This window comes from Brienomyrus brachyistius, chromosome 4, assembly GCF_023856365.1.
Source record: "Brienomyrus brachyistius isolate T26 chromosome 4, BBRACH_0.4, whole genome shotgun sequence".
NCBI lineage: Eukaryota > Metazoa > Chordata > Actinopteri > Osteoglossiformes > Mormyridae > Brienomyrus > Brienomyrus brachyistius.
In genome coordinates, this window is record NC_064536.1 from 16,249,621 (window position 1) to 16,267,886 (window position 18,266).

Consider the following 18,266-nt stretch of genomic DNA (forward strand, 5'->3'; position numbering starts at 1 on the left):
ACCCTGCTCACCCTCTCCACTGCAGTCCCATTGATGTTGACAGATATGTAGGACCGCTGTTGGTGGATCTTTAAAACCATGTGAGGACAGACTGAGTCAGAGACTCGTTGAAGATAGAGGTGACAGGTGACTCTGGTCAGCTGGTCAGCACAGCAGGCACCCAGAGATGTTGTCCGGTCAAGGCGCCTTCCTGATGTTGACCCACTTCAGCATCCTGTGCACGTCACACTCTGATGGTGATGATGTCACCGCACTCCATTAGGAGGCAATAGCTATTGCTAGCTGTGTGGCTAACAGTAGCATGATTAGCCTGAAAACAGGAATAGAATGTGTTAGGTTTGTGGAAAAACGCAGAGCTGACGCTTGCAGCCGCAGTGCATTTACTTGTAAGGTCCGTGATTGTGTGCAGTCTGTGCCATATTTGGTCTGTGTCACCCCGGTGGAAGTGTGACTCTGTGTGTTCCGGGTACCAGCGTTTCATGTCCTTTACAGCACTCCGAACCCCATATGAAGCAGCTTTGTAAGCGAACATATCGCCGGTGGTGAGTCCTGCTTTATACGTGTTCACTGCCTCACGGATAGTTCTATCCACCCATGGTTTTTGGTTAGCAAAGGTCTTTATTGTTGCCATGGGGATTATATCATTAGCCAGCAAAAAGAGATGAAAGGGATGACTGGACTAGGCTGTGAAACAACAAGTGGACTAGGACAAGCAGGTGGAATCGGCGGAGCTGGTGCTGGGAAACATGACATTTACAAAAAGCCAATGGGACTGGGGACCAGGAACCACACAAGATCAGACGTCAATGAGACCCAGGGACCAGGGAAGATGGCAGCAGAGCATTGAACCAAAGGGGAATCAGGTCAGACAGAGGGAGCATGAGGCACCAAACACAGGTCAACAGAATGAGGAACACCAGTGGGAACAGGACTTGGGGGCTAGAGCAGTATGGATCACTGACAGGTCACCAGGGAGGACGGGCCAAAGAAATGCCACTGAGGGACAGACAGGGGGACCAGGACTGAGGAAGGGGAAGTGGGAGAGAAACTCGGGAACATATGAAGCTTCGGGCCCTATAGGCAGTCCATGGGGCTGCTGCCGGTCCGGCCCACGCGGAAGGTCTGGTTGGACCTGGGTCGAGTTGGGAGACTATCGCTGTGGATGGATTTGGGGCAGCAGGAGCTGGCAGCACTGTGGTCCTGTGGTGAACCGGCTGGGGTCACTGAGTCGGCCCAGAAGGGATCTGGGTGGCACAAACGCAGTCTGTGCCTTCGGCCTCCCTTCCAGGACATGGAGAGCCTACCTGACCTTCTTCAACACCGTGTATGATGTCAGTGGCCACCCCAGGTACGGGAGATGTGAGGCTGAAGCTGGAACCTGCAGCTGGGCAGTCATGAGCAAGGAGCTGGAACAGGGGCCAGAGCGATGGCCATAGCATCCAACTCCACATCCTCCTTTATAACATTCTTCTTCTTTTTCCCTAGACAATTAACTATCAAGGCGCGTTTATGTTACTCAATGGACTTTCTACTCTGTTTCAATTTCCAAGTGGTGTACACTCTCGCCTGATGTATGAACCAGTCTACCATCGACCAAATCCTTGCAATGAGGGTTCTCATTGAGCACATGCGTGACTATCGGCAGAGGTTCTTTGCAGTCTTTGTCGATATTCGTAAACCGTGTGGTGGGTGCAGCAACGTTCTCCAACAGTACATGCTCCCCAACCTGACCTGACCTTGCAGATCATTTGACCAAGTGATCTTCATGTTGTCGATCAAGTGTGTCATATTTCATAAGAATGTTGTCGCTTCTGCTTCATAATGTGGAACCTGCAAAGAAATGACCTCTGAAATGGCATAGAACAGTGTATTCACCTCCCTCTCGATGTTTTTTTACATTAAAAAGTTATGTAGTCAGTGTCATTTGCCATGAGTCATGCCATTAATGCAATTTATAAAATGTAAATACAGCCCTGGTTTCTTAAAAAGGGGTGTGATGTCCATGTATGTGCATCCAAACTTCTTTAGGAGGCATTATATCAATATATCAACATCTATTTGCATTATGTCTTGCATTATGTCAACATATGTTTGCGTTTATTGATCTGATCAATATTTTGTCCTACCAGAATGGACTCTGCACCAGTTTTATGCATTGAGTCCAATGGAGAGCTCACCCTGCGGCCCTCACCCGAGGCACTGGCCGTGCAGAGAGCCCACGTGGGCCAGACTGGGATGGGAACACTGTGCGAGGTCAAGGATCCGGTGGCGGTCTGGGAGCACAAGCAGAAGCAGAGGGGTCACTCAAGGAGGAGACCCCCTGAAGAGGCAGAGCCAGAGGAGGAACATGACCCCTCCATTTCCTCTTTGACCTCACCGACAGGCCCCTCACTCTGCACTCCTCACCTGCAGTGACAGACCGCCCACAGCACTCAGGTGGCCAGGAGATTGCAGGGTTGAGGCTGAATCGCAGCAGGACTACAGCAGGATCAGACTCATGCAGACCACATCATAAAGCACCTTTTCCTCCCCTCCAGACCTGTCTGGGCAGACTGTGTGGAGATGGCAGGAAGCTGCCAGTTCTCCTAACCTGCAACCCCAGCCTGCCCGTCTGCTCCCTGCATCAGTCCTGCATGCCCCCTTACCTGCCCCACCCACACCCTAACCACCCATAGCCCCTCACCGACACCCTAACCACCCATAGCCCCCCACCGACACCCCAACCACCCATAGCCCCTCACTGACAGCTCGACCACCCATAGCCCTTCACTGACAGCTCGATCACCCATAGCCCCCCACTGACACCCCAACCACCCATAGCCCCTCACTGACAGCTCGACCACCCATTGCCCCCCACCGACACCCTAACCACCCATAGCCCCCCACCGACACCCTAACCACCCATAGCCCCTCACGGACACCCTAACCACCCATAGCCCCCCACCGACACCCCAACCACCCATAGCCCCTCACTGACAGCTCGACCACCCATAGCCCCCCACCGACACCCTAACCACCCATAGCCCCCCACCGACACCCTAACCACCCATAGCCCCCCACCGACACCCTAACCACCCATAGCACCCCGCCAACACCGCAGACTCCCTTTACTATCCCACTGACACCCGCATCCACCCTTGCAGGCAGACGCCCCGGCAACCTGTCCAGGTTAAAACCAGAGCAGCGAGTGGAAGGCAGCTGAAGCCTTGGCCAGGACACAGGGTCTCCCCCTCCCACCTCCTGTGACCCGTCAGCACTGCAGCTGCAGGCAGTGTGGGCAGCCGCAGAAGCAGGAGTTTGGGCACAGAAGGTTCAAAATATCGTCTGTGAAAAGGTAGAATGGAAGAAATATGAAGAGCTGAAAGCACAGCACAACACGCATTGATTAAATGCTTTTTACAATTAATTACATTTTTATGATTGATGTTTCTTATGTTGTGTAATTTAAATGTATCTTTTATACAATGGATTATTATTATTATTGCATTGTTATATAGTTTATGTGATTTGTATAAATAACATATATAATAAAGTTTTGCTGAAGTAAGGTGTATGTAAGACTTTGTTTCCCAATTAAAAGCTAAGTACGTGGTTTTTGCAGTTATTTTCACAGGTATGGCTGGAGCTGAATTCGGACTCACGAGCTCTTGGTCCGGAACCCAGTGTTTCATCTCGGCAGACATCTTAAAGGGGCAACGGCACTGAGGTATGTTGGGCCAATAGCCACTGCCTGTTTGGCAAGTCAGCTTCAGAGCAACAAAGCCGACCACCCATGGTGAATTTCAGGGGCCCTCATGGCAAGTAGGGCCTTGCTGAGGCCCCTATGGGGCCCATGCTAATCTTCTCTCTATCATTCCATTTTTAGTATCTGTGCTGTCATAGCAAGTAAAATGCTTCTATTTTTTACATGTAAGTACATTTATAAGCAGCTTCTCACAATCTACACAGTTCATAACCTTTTAATGCGTCTTTCTACTGAGTCCAAAGCTGTTTTGCCCATGGCCTCTGCAACACCTGAGCACTGGGTCTAACTTTGTCTGCATACCAGTTGCACATAATGTACAAGGCAGGGAGTGATCAAGCAAATACGCATTAATTTCATCATGTCCCACTTCCAGAGCCCTGACACATAATCACCACCTGACTCTGTGTTTCTGCTGGATACACTGTCATTCTCCAGTGACGACAAAGCAAATCAAATCAGCAAATCAATGTGGAGGGTGAAAGACCCAGTACGGTCTCTGGTAAAATGGCATGTGATGCAGGACTGGAATGGGAACAAACGGCAATATAAACCAATCACGCCATGCAGCCTGGCCCTGCAGCTCAAGTGAATGCTTCTGAAAGATTACTGGGTTTCCTCAATCACTGCCTTTCGATGTGGATTAGAAGACATCTATCGACCAATTATCAACAAGCTCAGAACTTTTCCGTTACTATCTTTGTTGGAAATTATGCTTGTTGCCATTTATGCATTGCCTGTAAGCTTCCAGAGCGAAACTTAGGCCGCTCAGGAAAGAGTGCAGGTTGAAGTGCATGAACATATTTCTTGCATGCTAACCACAGAGTTTCAGTAGAAACTCTTGCGAAATAGACGTTGCGAAATCATATGTGCCTATACGTCCAGTTGTTTTGTACCGCATAGCAACAGCAGGTACTAATAGATACGCTCATGTGTTATCAACTATATATGGTATTGAAGGAAATCAAGCTGTATCATGTGATCCTTCTACTGTTCTGTAATTAAAAGTGCTTAATAAAAGGAACTGTGAGAGAAGCCCCCCTCCGAAGTCGGCTGAGTCGAGTCAAGAGACAAGTCTCTGTGACCGGACCGGGCCTCCCTGCAGTGAGATGAAGAGATCAACGGTGTGGCGTCTTGCTTTGTATCCAGAGACTGGTCACCCAGCAGGGGTTCAACACCTAGGCTGAACCCAACATCTTGGTCCTTCGAGCCGGATCCCACAGGCCGCCGCCCGAGGAGGAGGGATTCAGCACACAGAAGTCTGTCGACAGCCAGGACGCCTAGGAGCGCCTGAGAAAGTCCTGCGACGTGAATTCGTGGCCAGGCCGGAGCAGTACCGTCGTTTCTCCCCTCCGAGGACGCCGGCTGACGGGATACTGAGAACCCTCTCTGGCTCCACTGCAAGGACGTGAGTAAGCAGGCCGACTGTATAACTGCACAAGCAGGCCGACTGTATAACCGCACAAGCAGGCCGACTATATGACCGCACAAGCAGGCCGACTGTATGACCACACAAGCAGGCCGACTGTATAACCGCAGAAGCAGGGCGACCGTATGACCGCACAAGCAGGGCGACTGTATGACCGCACAAGCAGGGCGACTGTATGACCGCACAAGCAGGGCGACTGTATAACCGGACAAGCATGGCGACCGTATAACCGCACAAGCAGGGCGACCGTATGACCGCACAAGCGGGCCGACCGTATGACCGGACAAGCGGGCCGACCGTATGACCGCACAAGCGGGCCGACCGTATGACCGCACAAGCGGGCCGACCGTATGACCGCACAAGCGGGCCGACCGTATGACCGCCCAAGCGGGCCGACCGTATGACCGCCCAAGCGGGCCGACCGTATGACCGGACAAGCGGGCCGACCGTATGACCGGACAAGCGGGCCGACCGTATGACCGGACAAGCGGGCCGACCGTATGACCGCACAAGCAGGGCGACTGTATGACCGCACAAGCAGGGCGACTGTATGACCGCACAAGCAGGCCGACTGTATGACCGCACAAGCAGGCCGACTGTATGACCGCACAAGCATGGCGACCGTATGACCGCACAAGCAGGGCGACCGTATGACCGCACAAGCAGGCCGACCGTATAACCGCAGAAGCAGGGCGACCGTATAACCGCACAAGCAGGGCGACCGTATAACCGCACAAGCAGGGCGACTGTATAACCGCACAAAAAAGACATCAGAGTACGTCTCTATAACCGTGTAAAGGGACTGGAGCTCCGGGAATACTAAACGGGAAGCGGCATTAGGTATTCAGTGTGTTTGTGTGTGACTGGTGTGTGTGTGACTGGAGTGTGTGTGACTGGAGTGTGTCTGCCACTGGTGGAAGCAACAGCACAGGAGGAGAACCTAACGGTGCCAACTGATCCTGTGGTCTGTTGAAGTACACAAGCAGTGGATTTCAGACAAATATTGCGCAGCGTACCGGTACATACATTCAAAATGGGAAAAAGTAAGACGAGTAAGATCCTAAATATATGGAGTATTACGCTCCGGGCGGCACCCAGTATTTACAGAAATGGGAATATAAATATAACTTTAAAAGGAATTTGTCCGAGACAGAGTGTAGAACATTGGTAGAAAAGTTGACTACAAGTGTTGCAGGGAAAAAGGGGAAGTCAAAAATAAAAAAAGAAGCTGAGTTAGATCAGGCGAGAAAATGGTTAGAGCACAAAAACGGAAGCAAAACTCTAAGCGTGATGGAACTGCAGGCGGTGGCCATCAAGCCCAACAAGGAAACCATACGCTCTGCACGGGCTGTACAGGAAGCTAGACGTACAGAGAGAGAGAGAGACAGAGAAAGAGAGAGACGAGAGAGAACGACAGAGAGAAGAGAGAGCACTTATGTAAGTCGCTCTGGCTAAGGGCGTCTGCCAAATACTGTAAATGTAAATGGGAAATGAGATGAACGCCCTTATTTGGGGAGTGGGGCATTCAGTCCAATAGGCACGAGGGGACTAAAAACAACTAGGGGTGAGACACCCCAGACAGAAATATATCCCTCCCTAGTGCAAGCAAAAAATGAATATGGGATAATTGAGGAGAGTAACTTAGGGACCCACGTCTTCCCCCTCGTTGAGGTAGTCAACCTACATTTTAGTGTAGGGGGAGATCAAGGCAGGACACTCTTAGTGTATAGACCATGGACAGAAACCGAGTGTGCTGAAGCGTGCAAAAGTTTAGGGGACCCAGACTGACCCAGAGGGGTTTATCACCAGACACAGACAGTTGTGTGACTCATACCGCTTAAACGGCATTGAGACTGAGGGAACTTTTAGGAAGTGTTTAACATATAATTGGAACAGGGTAAGAGGACAATATACGGGCAGGTAGCAAAATAATCACCCCATGGCCTACAATGATGCAGTCCTTATAGGTCAGATAAATTATGTTTATGAGAGAATTAGACAAGTGTTCCGTGTCACACCAGACTATACTAAAATAGGACAGTGCAAACAAAAGGTAGGAGAAGACCTTTTTGAATACAGGGGTAGGTTAGGAGAAGTATTCAAAAAACATAGTGGGTTAGAGGAGAGTGCAGAGCCCCACAGCCCATAATCAACAACAGTTAAAGAATGCCCTCCTAAATGGGATCCACCAACCACTCTCCGACTTTGTTAGGAAACAGAACGTTAATTGTGCAACAGATGGTGCCGACCAAACTATGAACTGGGCTAGACATGTCCAAGAGGTTATTCAGCGGAAAAAATAAAAGGCAATCCAACCCCAAGCAGCCACCTTCCTTTCAAATGACAGGCCCGAGACCCACGTTCTCTTCCAAAATAATCAGAGACGGGGGAGGGGTAGAGGAGACTTCAAAGGGGGTTTTAGGGGGGGGGGAATAGACGGAAGGCTAAGTTGTACGGCTCCGCGTTGGGAGGGACCCTTGTTAAACTGGTACACAGGTTTAAATGTAATATTTTTGTATTATATCAAACCTATTCACCTGTAGTGTACTGCTTTTAAGAAATACCAATAATCACTATAGCAAGAAATACTTAGTCATTTCAGCAAATCCATTACTACTGTTGTCCTAAGTACTCAAAAAGGTGCAAACCTCATTTTGGATTCTCAGGTGGTGTTGAGAAAGAGAATGTTAACAGCAATTCCTACTCTTATTTCCAGGAACGTTCAGTTATATAATGTTAGACCCAAAATTTGAACGAGGTAATATTTTGAAAACTCAATTAGAATCTCAGAAATCGGGGCACTTGTCTGTTGCTAATGCTGCTGCTTTTTCCATCAGGGATCTGGTATCCAGCCAGCGGCATGTTAGCCTTGCCACACAGCCTCGGAACCGCCTCTCCACATTCCTTCCCAAAGGAAAGCGACCACCAAGCAAGCTGCCCCAAGCATCGCTATCCTCCCCAACGCTGGCTTCCATAGGCCGGAGGGAAATCGTGGCTGACCAAGTCAGTTCATATGAGATATGGAGTGTAGGAAGATTTATCCTATATGTAACTTTGAGTACCATACATCTGATTTGGACGTTTAAAAATCTCTTAAAATGACATCTTGTTATTTTTAAGAGTAGTACAGGTTTAAGGGGAGACCCTAAATAATGCATGACTTTCAGGCAGTGAAGACCAAGGAGAATCCACCGTACAAGGACACGAAGACCGTGGCCCCGAACAGGAGCCGGTGACCCGCAAAGCAGCCACTCCAGACAGAGGCCACATCAGGACAATGAGAAGGAGCGGATAGAGATGTTCTATGAGTTGCCCAGTCAGGTATGTGAGTTAACATCTGTTTGTTTGACACTGAAAGTCAAAAGAGTTTTTTAAAGAGTTTTTTAATTACGTATAGTTCAATGTGATTGCTTTTGCAGCTGTTTTAACTCTGCTGGTAAAAGACTTGACCCTGTTAACAGTTTGTAATATTAGGATTGACATGCAGCCTTTTTAATTTTATTTTATTGTTTTTGATGCTCAAAATTTTTTGCCTTATCTCTGTATTTGATTCAAGCTAGACTGTTCAGGTAGGACAGTGGCCAGTCTACATGTGGACGGTGTCATCAAGGTGTGGTCATTCAATCCCATAATGCAGACGAAGGTCACCACCATGTCTAAATCCCCCCTTCTGTCACTGGAGTGGGGCCACAAAACCGACCAGACTGGTATGAGTGTCACATGGCTTTTTGATACTGGAATAGGTAGCCATAAATTTATGGGTTAAGGGGTTTCAAAACAATTGTTGAATTTGCAATGAACTTGAAATATCCGTGTGTTTCTTGGAATTTTTGTTGGAATAGAAAATAAATCGACATGTGCGTAAAAAAGGAGTTAGAATTAGTATTTTCCCATCCTTCCATGGCTTGTGACTTTTGTCTGTCTGGCCACTCATTTCTAGCAGCTATTTAGGTTCTTCCTCAATCCTTATTGCCTAAATAATTTATATCACATTCATATTAATTTAAAATTTCGTTATAAAAAAACGATCCTTATACCTTTTAAGAAAAAACGTAAACTATATATGTCTGGTGTTTTTTGACTGGTGTGTAAGTGTGTGTGTGTGTGTGCGTTCGCATGAGCGTGAACAATAATTTACTGAAAAAGCTTGTTAATTAAAATAACTATAGCATTATACTACCGAGGTTTTTAAAAATGTTGTTCCCCCCACTGCGATCATTAGCTGCCTGACATGTCTAAACATGTAAAATGCATAAAATCCCCCCCCCCCCCCGCCGCCGCCCCCCCTACCATCTTATTAGGGACCACATACTGTTGGATAGAAATAATTACAACTGATTTGCAGACACTAAGTTATCAAACTCTAAAGGACAGTCCTTGAGGTGTGTGCTTGTAAATTGTGCACGCTTGTTTTATTCCTTAAACTTTATTGGTTTAAAAATGTATACTATTTTATCATACACCATTTAAGTCATAGTACTTTATTCCACTGATTAGCCAAATGTAGCTAAATTTATCTAAACGTAACGAAACAAATCAGGAATGTGGTATTAGAGATGGACTTTTATTTAAATTAGACATAGATTATTTTATACTATTACAAATAAGACAAATTAATAGAGTTAATGTGCTTTCTTCCTGGAAGGTTGCTGGCCGTGTGGTCCCCATACATTGGGCCTGCGGCTAAACAGTGTTATAGGGGCACTAGCTTGCGCGCATGTCCGGGGTATTGCTCTGTGTGTGTGCGCGCGTTCGCATGAGCGTGAACAAACATTTACTGAAAAAAGCTTATTAAAATAACGAATACTTTATTCCGTCAAAGTTTTAAAATATGTTTTTGATGCTAAATGCTACTTCCTATCCGGACCTACTCCCCAGCGTCAGCAAGACATGGCCATGGACAATCTCCTGACACCGAACCTAGCTTGTGACATCTGGTTTTCTCGAATCTCGGCTGGGTTACATGTGTGTGGAGTTCGCACGTTTTCCCCATGTCGTCGTGGGGTTTCCTCCGGGTACTCCAGTTTCCCCCCCAATTACTATGATTGGAAATCATGCCTATCATTAGGTTGTAGGTCTTGGAGGTTGTCGTGCTGTGCTGGATGACGGTGTAGATGTTGACAAACTGTCACTTTCATTAGTAGCAGGTTCACTTGCTTGTCCTTTTTCTTCCCACTGCACTGATATCAAAATCTGATACAAAAAGCTACACAATACAGGTATAATAACAAACTGCTGTTAATCTAATGTGTTTTGTACCGAAGACCATATAATAATTTACAAATTTACAGGCAAGATTATTTACAACTACAATTAAAGTGTGTAAAAATAATTAAATTAATTACATATACCAATCTGTCACGGGAACGCTCGCGATCGCGGGCAGAGCGGCGATCGTGCGAGGCGAACGGGCAGAAAGCAGGCGGAAGTCGGGGTAAACTGGGGTTTATTAAACTGACTGGGAGCAGGAAACATGAAACGCCGACTTACATCAATGACAGACCAGGCAAACAGGTAAGACCAGGACTTAAATACACAAGACTGATTGAAAGCAAACGGACACAGCTGGGTACAATCCGGGAAACACACGTGGGTAATCAGGGGGCGTGGCACACACGAGGAGCGGACGAGCCGGGCATGACAGAACCCCCCCCCAAAGGCGCGCCACTCTGGGCGCGCCAAGGAAGGGGGCGACGGACGGGACGAGGCAAAACAGGACCTGAAAAACAAGAACAGAATCAACGCAGGACAGGGAACAGGACCGAGGCACAAAACAGAGCGAGGGACAAGACAAAAAACAAAACCTGACAGAGGGTCGGGAAGGCAGACAGGCAAACCAGGAAGGGAGACACAGAAGGAACGGGCGGAACAGAGGGGCCAGGAGTGCAAGGCGGGTACACCGGGGCACAAGGAACAGAGACGGGCGGAACGAAAGGGCGAGCAGAAAACAGAGGGGCAGAGACAGGCGGGACAAAGGCAGGGGCGTAGGGAGACAAGGAGGGGGAACTAGGGGAAGCCCGAGGGAGACCCAGCGGGCAACGGGAGGTAGCCGGAGGGGCCGCAGGCGGCCGGGAGGCCGGAGCAGGAGGGGACCGTGGAGGGGCCGAGGAGACAGGGCGAGGGACCCGCGGAGGGGCCAGGGAGGGAGCAGGAGGGAGCACCGGGGAAGGGGACGAGGGAGCTGGAAGGGGCCAGGGCGAAGGCAAGGCGAGGGGGGGAGCCGCCGCAGGCGGCGACGTCCTCTGACGGGCCGAAGGTGGGGGCCCCGCAGGCGACCGACCCGGCACCGGAGGGGGGAGCGAGTCAGGGCGACGAGGCATCGGAGAGGGACCCGCAGGCGACAGCCGACCCGGAGGGCCAGGACCCGCAGGCGCCAACCGAGCCCCAGCGCAGGCGAGGCAGGGCGAGCCAGGGGGCAGGGTGGGCGGGACCTAGGCCGACCCTAGGTCGGGGTCGACGCTGCCGGGGCGAGGGACAAGGGGTCGCAGGAGCGGGGCCAGGGACAGGAGCGGGGCCAGGGACAGGAGCGGGGCGCCTCTGGAGCTGCTGCAGGCGGAGGGGGCGCCTCTGGAGCTGCTGCAGGCGGAGGGGGCGCCTCTGGAGCTGCTGCAGGCGGAGGGGGCGCCTCTGGAGCTGCTGCAGGCGGAGGGGGCGCCTCTGGAGCTGCTGCAGGCGGAGGGGGCGCCTCTGGAGCTGCTGCAGGCGGAGGGGGCGCCTCTGGAGCTGCTGCAGGCGGAGGGGGCGCCTCTGGAGCTGCTGCAGGCGGAGGGGGCGCCTCTGGAGCTGCTGCAGGCGGAGGGGGCGCCTCTGGAGCTGCTGCAGGCGGAGGGGGCGCCTCTGGAGCTGCTGCAGGCGGAGGGGGCGCGGTCAGGAACTGGAGCGCGGTCAGGAACTGGAGGCTGCTGCAGTGGGGAGCCTGCCCGGAAGCTGCAGGCTGCTGCAGTGGGGGCGCCTGCCCGGAAGCTGCAGGCTGCTGCAGTGGGGGCGCCTGCCCGGAAGCTGCAGGCTGCTGCAGTGGGGGCGCCTGCCCGGAAGCTGCAGGCTGCTGCAGTGGGGGCGCCTGCCCGGAAGCTGCAGGCTGCTGCAGTGGGGGCGCCTGCCCTCTGCATGACACCAATCAGCCATAATATTAAAAATGAATAACGCTGATTATCTTGATATCATGATGTGTTGTGAGGTATAAAGGAGTGTTTGAAGGAGGAAATGAGTCTTCAGGGATGTTCTTAACATGCAGCAAAAGTGGTTAAAGGAAGGACAAGTACTGAACCAACATTTTAGTGCTTGATATGATCAACAGCTGCATAACTCATGCAGTCTAGTCAGAGTGCCAAATTAATTTGAGTTTAGTACATATAATAGGTGAAAATTTACCTATGATCCACTGATTTATATTCAGCGTAAAAAGTTTGGCAAACTGGCCCTGACCAGGATAAGTGTTTAGATGATGGATGAATGGATGAATGGATGGATGGATGGATGGATGGAGAGATGGATGGTTGCCAATTTAGGGGAGCTTCACCTCCCCCTCCATTTTTTGATTTTAGCTCCCCTGAAAAATAATTTTTCTAAACCATTTAGGAATTCTTCTGTAACTTTGTATACATTGCGTACATCCTGCTTTCATCCTGAGGGCCACCTCCCACTGGCAAATTTAATAATGAAAGACCTGGGGAGGGATGGGAGGGAGGACCCCTAAGGGACAAATTCTAGAATGTCTTGTAATTTTCTAGAAAACGTGTGATCTTGGCTTCTCTCCTTCTGCTACCTAGAGAAGAAGAAGGCTGTCATCCTGAGCAAACTCAGCGCCACCGAGTTCACGATGATCGGGGTGATGTGTGGGATAGTGGCCGTCCTCATCGTGTCTGTCATAGTCCAAATAAAACAGCCATACAAAAAAGTAACCATAAACAATACTACATACAGAATATTATTTCTTTATAATCACAAATTGGTATCTTGATTAACTAAATGTTCGGGTTGAGTTATAACCGTTGATAAAAGCGTCCACTCAACTCAAATCACATCAGACCCCACCACTGGTCTTTCACCTGAACGCATTGCGGTCACGTTCATGACCTCGCTCTGAAAAATTATTCATCTGCTGTTTGCTTCATTTCATGTCGTCGGTCTAGATCCCGATGTGGTATTTCACTTAGAACTTTACATTCTATATCAGTGATATATCTGATTTATCTGTCAAATATTGTATATTACTGGAAAGAACTGCAATATATTTCCATCCATCCATCTTCCAAACCACTTACCCTACTGGGTCGCGGGGGGTCCGTAGCCTACCCCGGAAGCAATGGGCACGAGGCAGGGAACAACCCAGGATGGGAGGCCAGCCCATCACAGGGCACACTCACACACACCATTCACTCACACATGCACACCTACGGGCAATTTAATAACTCCAATTAGCCTCAGCATGTTTTTGGATTGTGGGGGGAAACCGGAGTACCCGGAGAAAACCCCACGACGACATGGGGAGAACATGCAAACGTCACACACATGTGACCCAGGCGGAGACTTGAACCTGGGTTCCAGAGGTGTGAGGCAACAGTGCTAACCACTGCACCACCATGCCGCCTTGCAATATATTTCAATTCTCCAAATTTTAATGTATGGCGGATTAACACGTTCACTTTTAAACAGCCATAGTTACAACTTCCAGCTTTAAATTAATCTGGCATCTTCAAATTTACATTCCAGTGTACTAACTTAACACTGAAAACTCATACAGTTCAGTTGAAATTGCATAAATTATTGTTTTAAGTTGCAGTAAATGAAAGAAGTATGTTACCATGACATTAGGCATGACATTAGGCAAATAATTTTTTACAGTGTACGATAACTATTAAGTGCATTGTACGTCAAATGACCCTTAAGGTAAAATGACCTCTGTTCAGGAACTTAAGGCTGGTTTTTAGCTCACTCAGACTTGACAGGGTGCGTGGTGATAGTGAGGTAATTTTCATCACAGGGGCCAGCCTTGAACTCCACGTCAGGTGTCACACAAGGCCTCACAACACTCAAAAATTCCAATTCCATCCAGCTTTCTTTGTGTGTTATAATGAATAATAAAGCTGGTTTGATTACTTATATTAGTTATAACTCCTACTACAGTCAAACTACATTTTGATAATAAAATAGCTTGTCCAAGGTATCTCTCATTTCTTCAGTTTTGTTTTGTCCCAAATTTTCTGAAACATGTAGCTGACATCAAATTCAAATTGAGCATATATTTGTAATAAAACATTACGTTTTTCAGTTTCCGCATTTGACATGTTGTCTATGTTCTCTTTTCAAATAAATATGGGTTTATATAATTTGCAAATCATTTAATTATGTTTTTTACTTTTTTCACAGTGTCCTAACTTTTTTTTGGAAAGGCGGCTGTAACTTTATAATGTCGGAACACTTGAAAGCATAGAAATAATAATTTTAATCTTTTACAGACTTTATTATTTTCTTCTGTTTTAGTTGCCTTAATTGGGCACTAATCTGATGAAGCAAGATCTGGGAAGCTGACCAGCCCTAAGGAAGTTGTAGAGGAATTTCTCCAAGAGAGCCACAGTGACCCTCAGAGACCAGGCCGTGAATGAGCACCTATGCTGGGCAGTGTGGAGGAACCAGAAGAAGTGTTAGACATCCGTGAACCGACATGCAGGAACGGATTATGGGTTGTGTGGGCCCCTGGGCAAAACGTTCGCGAGGGCCCCCCCGCCACCACCAGCACCACCACCACAAATTCAAGGGCCCTTGGCAGCCAAACGCCCTCCCTATAGGGTCAGGGGCCCTTGTAGGCAGAGGATCAAAGAATGTAGGCCCTCTAAAATAGGCAAACGAAAATACATTGTTGATAAGCGTTGCAAATTGTTTTGGGCTAGGGGCCCTATGGGCCCCCTGCACCCCAAGGGCCCCTGGGCAGCGGCCCCGCTGGCCCCGTCCGTAATCCGTCCCTGCCGACATGGATAGAGGTCTGAGACATAGTACAGAAGGAGCACTCATAATCTGCCCCAGGACCAAATGATATACTGTACAAAGTATACAAGAGATGTCCAATGCTGCTTCGCTGGGTATGGAAACTTCTGCGGAGACTATGGATAAAGGGCAGCATCCCATCTTCCAGGAACAAGAGAAGAAGAAGACTGCTTTGTGCCAAAGGAAGCAAACTCTACTGAGACCATTCAGTACCAAACAATCTTCTTATTGAATCTTGAAGGCAAGATCGTCTATTCCGTCCTGGCCAGGAGGCTGACAAGCTACATGGTGAACAACAGGTATATCAATACATCAGTCTAGAAGTGTGCCATGAATGCATTCGCTGGATACTTGGAACATACAGGAGTTCGTAGCCAGCTGATCCGGGGGGCCAAAAAGATCAAAGGCAACCTGACAGTTGACTGGTTGGATTTGGCCAATACATGAACAATTTTGTAACCCCAATTAACCTCATTGTGTTTTTGGACAATGGGGGGAAAGCCAGAGTACCTGGAGGGTACCCCATAATGACATGGGGAGAACATGCAAGCTCTGTACACATGGAGCCATAGCAGAGTGTCAAACTCTGGTCCCAGAGGTGTGAGGCAGCAGTGCTAAACACTGCACCAGCATAGCACTCTGTGTTCGCATTCCCTGTCTAATTAAAGTTCGGCACAGCATCTGCACTTGCCTCTGAGGGCGATATTATGTGTCTCGTTACGTTGCCCTGTCACTACGGGGTGACCATGTATATGTCCCTGACGACAGCCACTACAGCATTTTTTTAGATAACACTGATTTGGAGTGATAATAATATGGCAGTAAGAACTGAAAATACGCCAAACTTCACTGTAAAAAAAGTGCCACCATTCTTCCAATGCGAAGTAACTAGTTTGAGAACGTAGGGGAGACTGGGGACGGTTGCAAGACTTTTTGCATTCCTCTCATTTACTCAGAGACTGTTTGGACTACACCAGCCAAATTTGTACACTATAAACTTACATCTGTCTGCTAATTACCCACAGTACTTGTAGTTAATTATATTTTACATATCCTGCACAATATTGATTTGAACTGAAGAAGTCAGATGTTGGGGACGGTTGCAACATGTTAAACATATTGTGACACCCGGCCCGTCCGCTCCTCGTGTGTGCCACACCCCCTAATTATCCACGTGTGATTCCCTGATCGTGCCCAGTCGTGTCTTGTTCTCTTCTGATTAGTTCCGTGTATTTAAGTCTCTGTTGTGCATTTACCCCTTGTCTGTCATTGAGCAATGTTACTTCTGTCGGTGATTTCTGTGACCGTGCTTTATTTCCTGCCCCGATCACCAAATTAAAACCCGTTCGTCCCGTGTCCTGCCTGAGGCTTGCTTTTATTGCCCGCGCCGGTTTTACCTGCCCCGCTTCCAGCGGCAGCCACCCCGGAGGTGTTCACAGCGCCTCTCCCAGGGAAGACGGCTACCCTGGTAGATTTTCACCCTCCAGGGTCTCTTTCTGACGGTGTTGGGGAGTCCGACACCCCCTGGAGACCAGAAGAGGGAGGAATCGTAGCACGTCTCACGAGAGGCTTTGACGCGTTTACGGCCGCCTCTGGACCAGAGGAACTTGAAAGTTTAGCAGAGGACCTCAGGCAGCTGATCCAGCTCCAGAAAGCGTCAGTCCCCGAGCTGGAACAGCCGCCCTTGCAAGCGGACCCTGCTCCCGTGCAGCCGCCGCCGCCAGGGGACCCTGCTCCCGTGCAGCCGCCGCCGCCAGGGGACCCTGCTCCCGTGCAGCCGCCGCCGCCCGCGGACCCTGCTCCCGTGCAGCCGCCGCCGCCAGGGGACCCTGCTCCCGTGCAGCCGCCGCCGCCCGCGGACCCTGCTCCCGAGCAGCCGCCACCGCCCGCAGCACCGGAGCCCGAGTTCCCGCCTGCAGCTCCTATGTCCTTGCCCAGGGCGTTTCTTGTAACTCCCCGTGTGACTCTGATTCCTGGCCCCGTTCCTGACCCCGCTCCACTTCCCTTGGCCCCAGTTCCCGAGGAGGTCCCCAAAGACTCCACCGCAGCTCCTCCCTCTCTGGAGGTGGAGGAGCTGGAATGGGACCCCTCGGACGGAATCGGTGACTCCGATTCCAGCACCCCGATGAACCCAACCCCGATTGGGGGGTGCTATGTTGGTGTCCCGCAAGGGGAGAGGACATAAGCGCCGGACTGGGGTCCCTCCCGCCCTGCCCCCTGGCTCGCCCTCCGTCGCCTGCGCCGGGGCTCGCTCGGCGCCTGCGGATCCTTGCCAGCCGGGGCGGCAGTCCCCGGTGCGCCCCCTACCGACGCCTCGTCTTCCGGCCTCTCTCCCTCCTCTGGCGTCTCATCGGCCTCCTGAGGGCCCCCCAACGGCGGCGCCTCGGTCGCCTGCGGGGTCCCTACCTTCAGTTCGTCGGAGGATGTCGCCGCCTGCGGCGGCTCCCCCCCGCTCCTTCCCTTCGCCGGGTCCCCCTCCTGCTTCCTCGTCCCCTTCCCCGGTGGCCCCTCCGGCCCCCTCCTTGGCCCCTTCCCTGGTCCCTCGCCCGGTCTCCTCGGCCCCTCCAGGGTCCTCCCCGGCTCCGGCCTCCCGGCCGTCTGCGGCCCCTCCGGCCGGCTCCCGTCGCCCGCTGGGTCTCCCTCGGGCTCCCCTTCGTTCCCTTCTCTCCTGCCTCTTTCCCTCCTGTCCCTGCTTCCCCTTTCTTTGTCCCTCGTCCTGTCGCTCCTCCTGTTCCTCCTTCTCTCCCTGGGTTCCCTCCCGATCCTTTTGTCCCGCCTGTCCCTTCTGTGTCCCCGTTTCTGGTCTGTTTGTCCACCTTTCCTGTCCTGTGTAGTGTCCTGTCTTGGCTCCTGCCCCTTTGTCAGTTTTGCCTGTCTGTCTTGTTCCCTGTTCCCCGTTGATTTTTTTTTTGCTCGTCTTTCAGGTGCTGGTTTCCCGGTCTCGTCCCGTCCATCGCCTCCTCCCGGGCGCACCCGGTGCAGCGCGCCTTTGTGGGGGGGTTCTGTGACACCCGGCCCGTCCGCTCCTCGTGTGTGCCACGCCCCCTAATTACCCACGTGTGATACCCTGATCGTGCCCAGTCGTGTCTTGTTCTCTTCTGATTAGTTCCG

General features: G+C 50.5%; 1 long non-coding RNA gene across 2 annotated transcripts; it reads left to right on the forward strand.

Annotated features, from left to right (window-relative positions):
- The first annotated feature begins 3,719 nt into the window (after positions 1 to 3,719).
- LOC125740774 (uncharacterized) lies at positions 3,720 to 16,851 on the forward strand. Of its 2 annotated transcripts, XR_007397764.1 has the most exons (5): positions 3,720 to 5,150; positions 8,009 to 8,174; positions 8,339 to 8,492; positions 8,728 to 8,878; positions 14,655 to 16,851. It is a non-coding gene; the product is annotated as an uncharacterized LOC125740774 (long non-coding RNA). The 2 variants fall into 2 exon arrangements; XR_007397763.1 differs by lacking the exon at positions 14,655 to 16,851 and having other exon boundaries at positions 8,728 to 9,412.
- Positions 16,852 to 18,266: the final 1,415 nt, after the last annotated feature.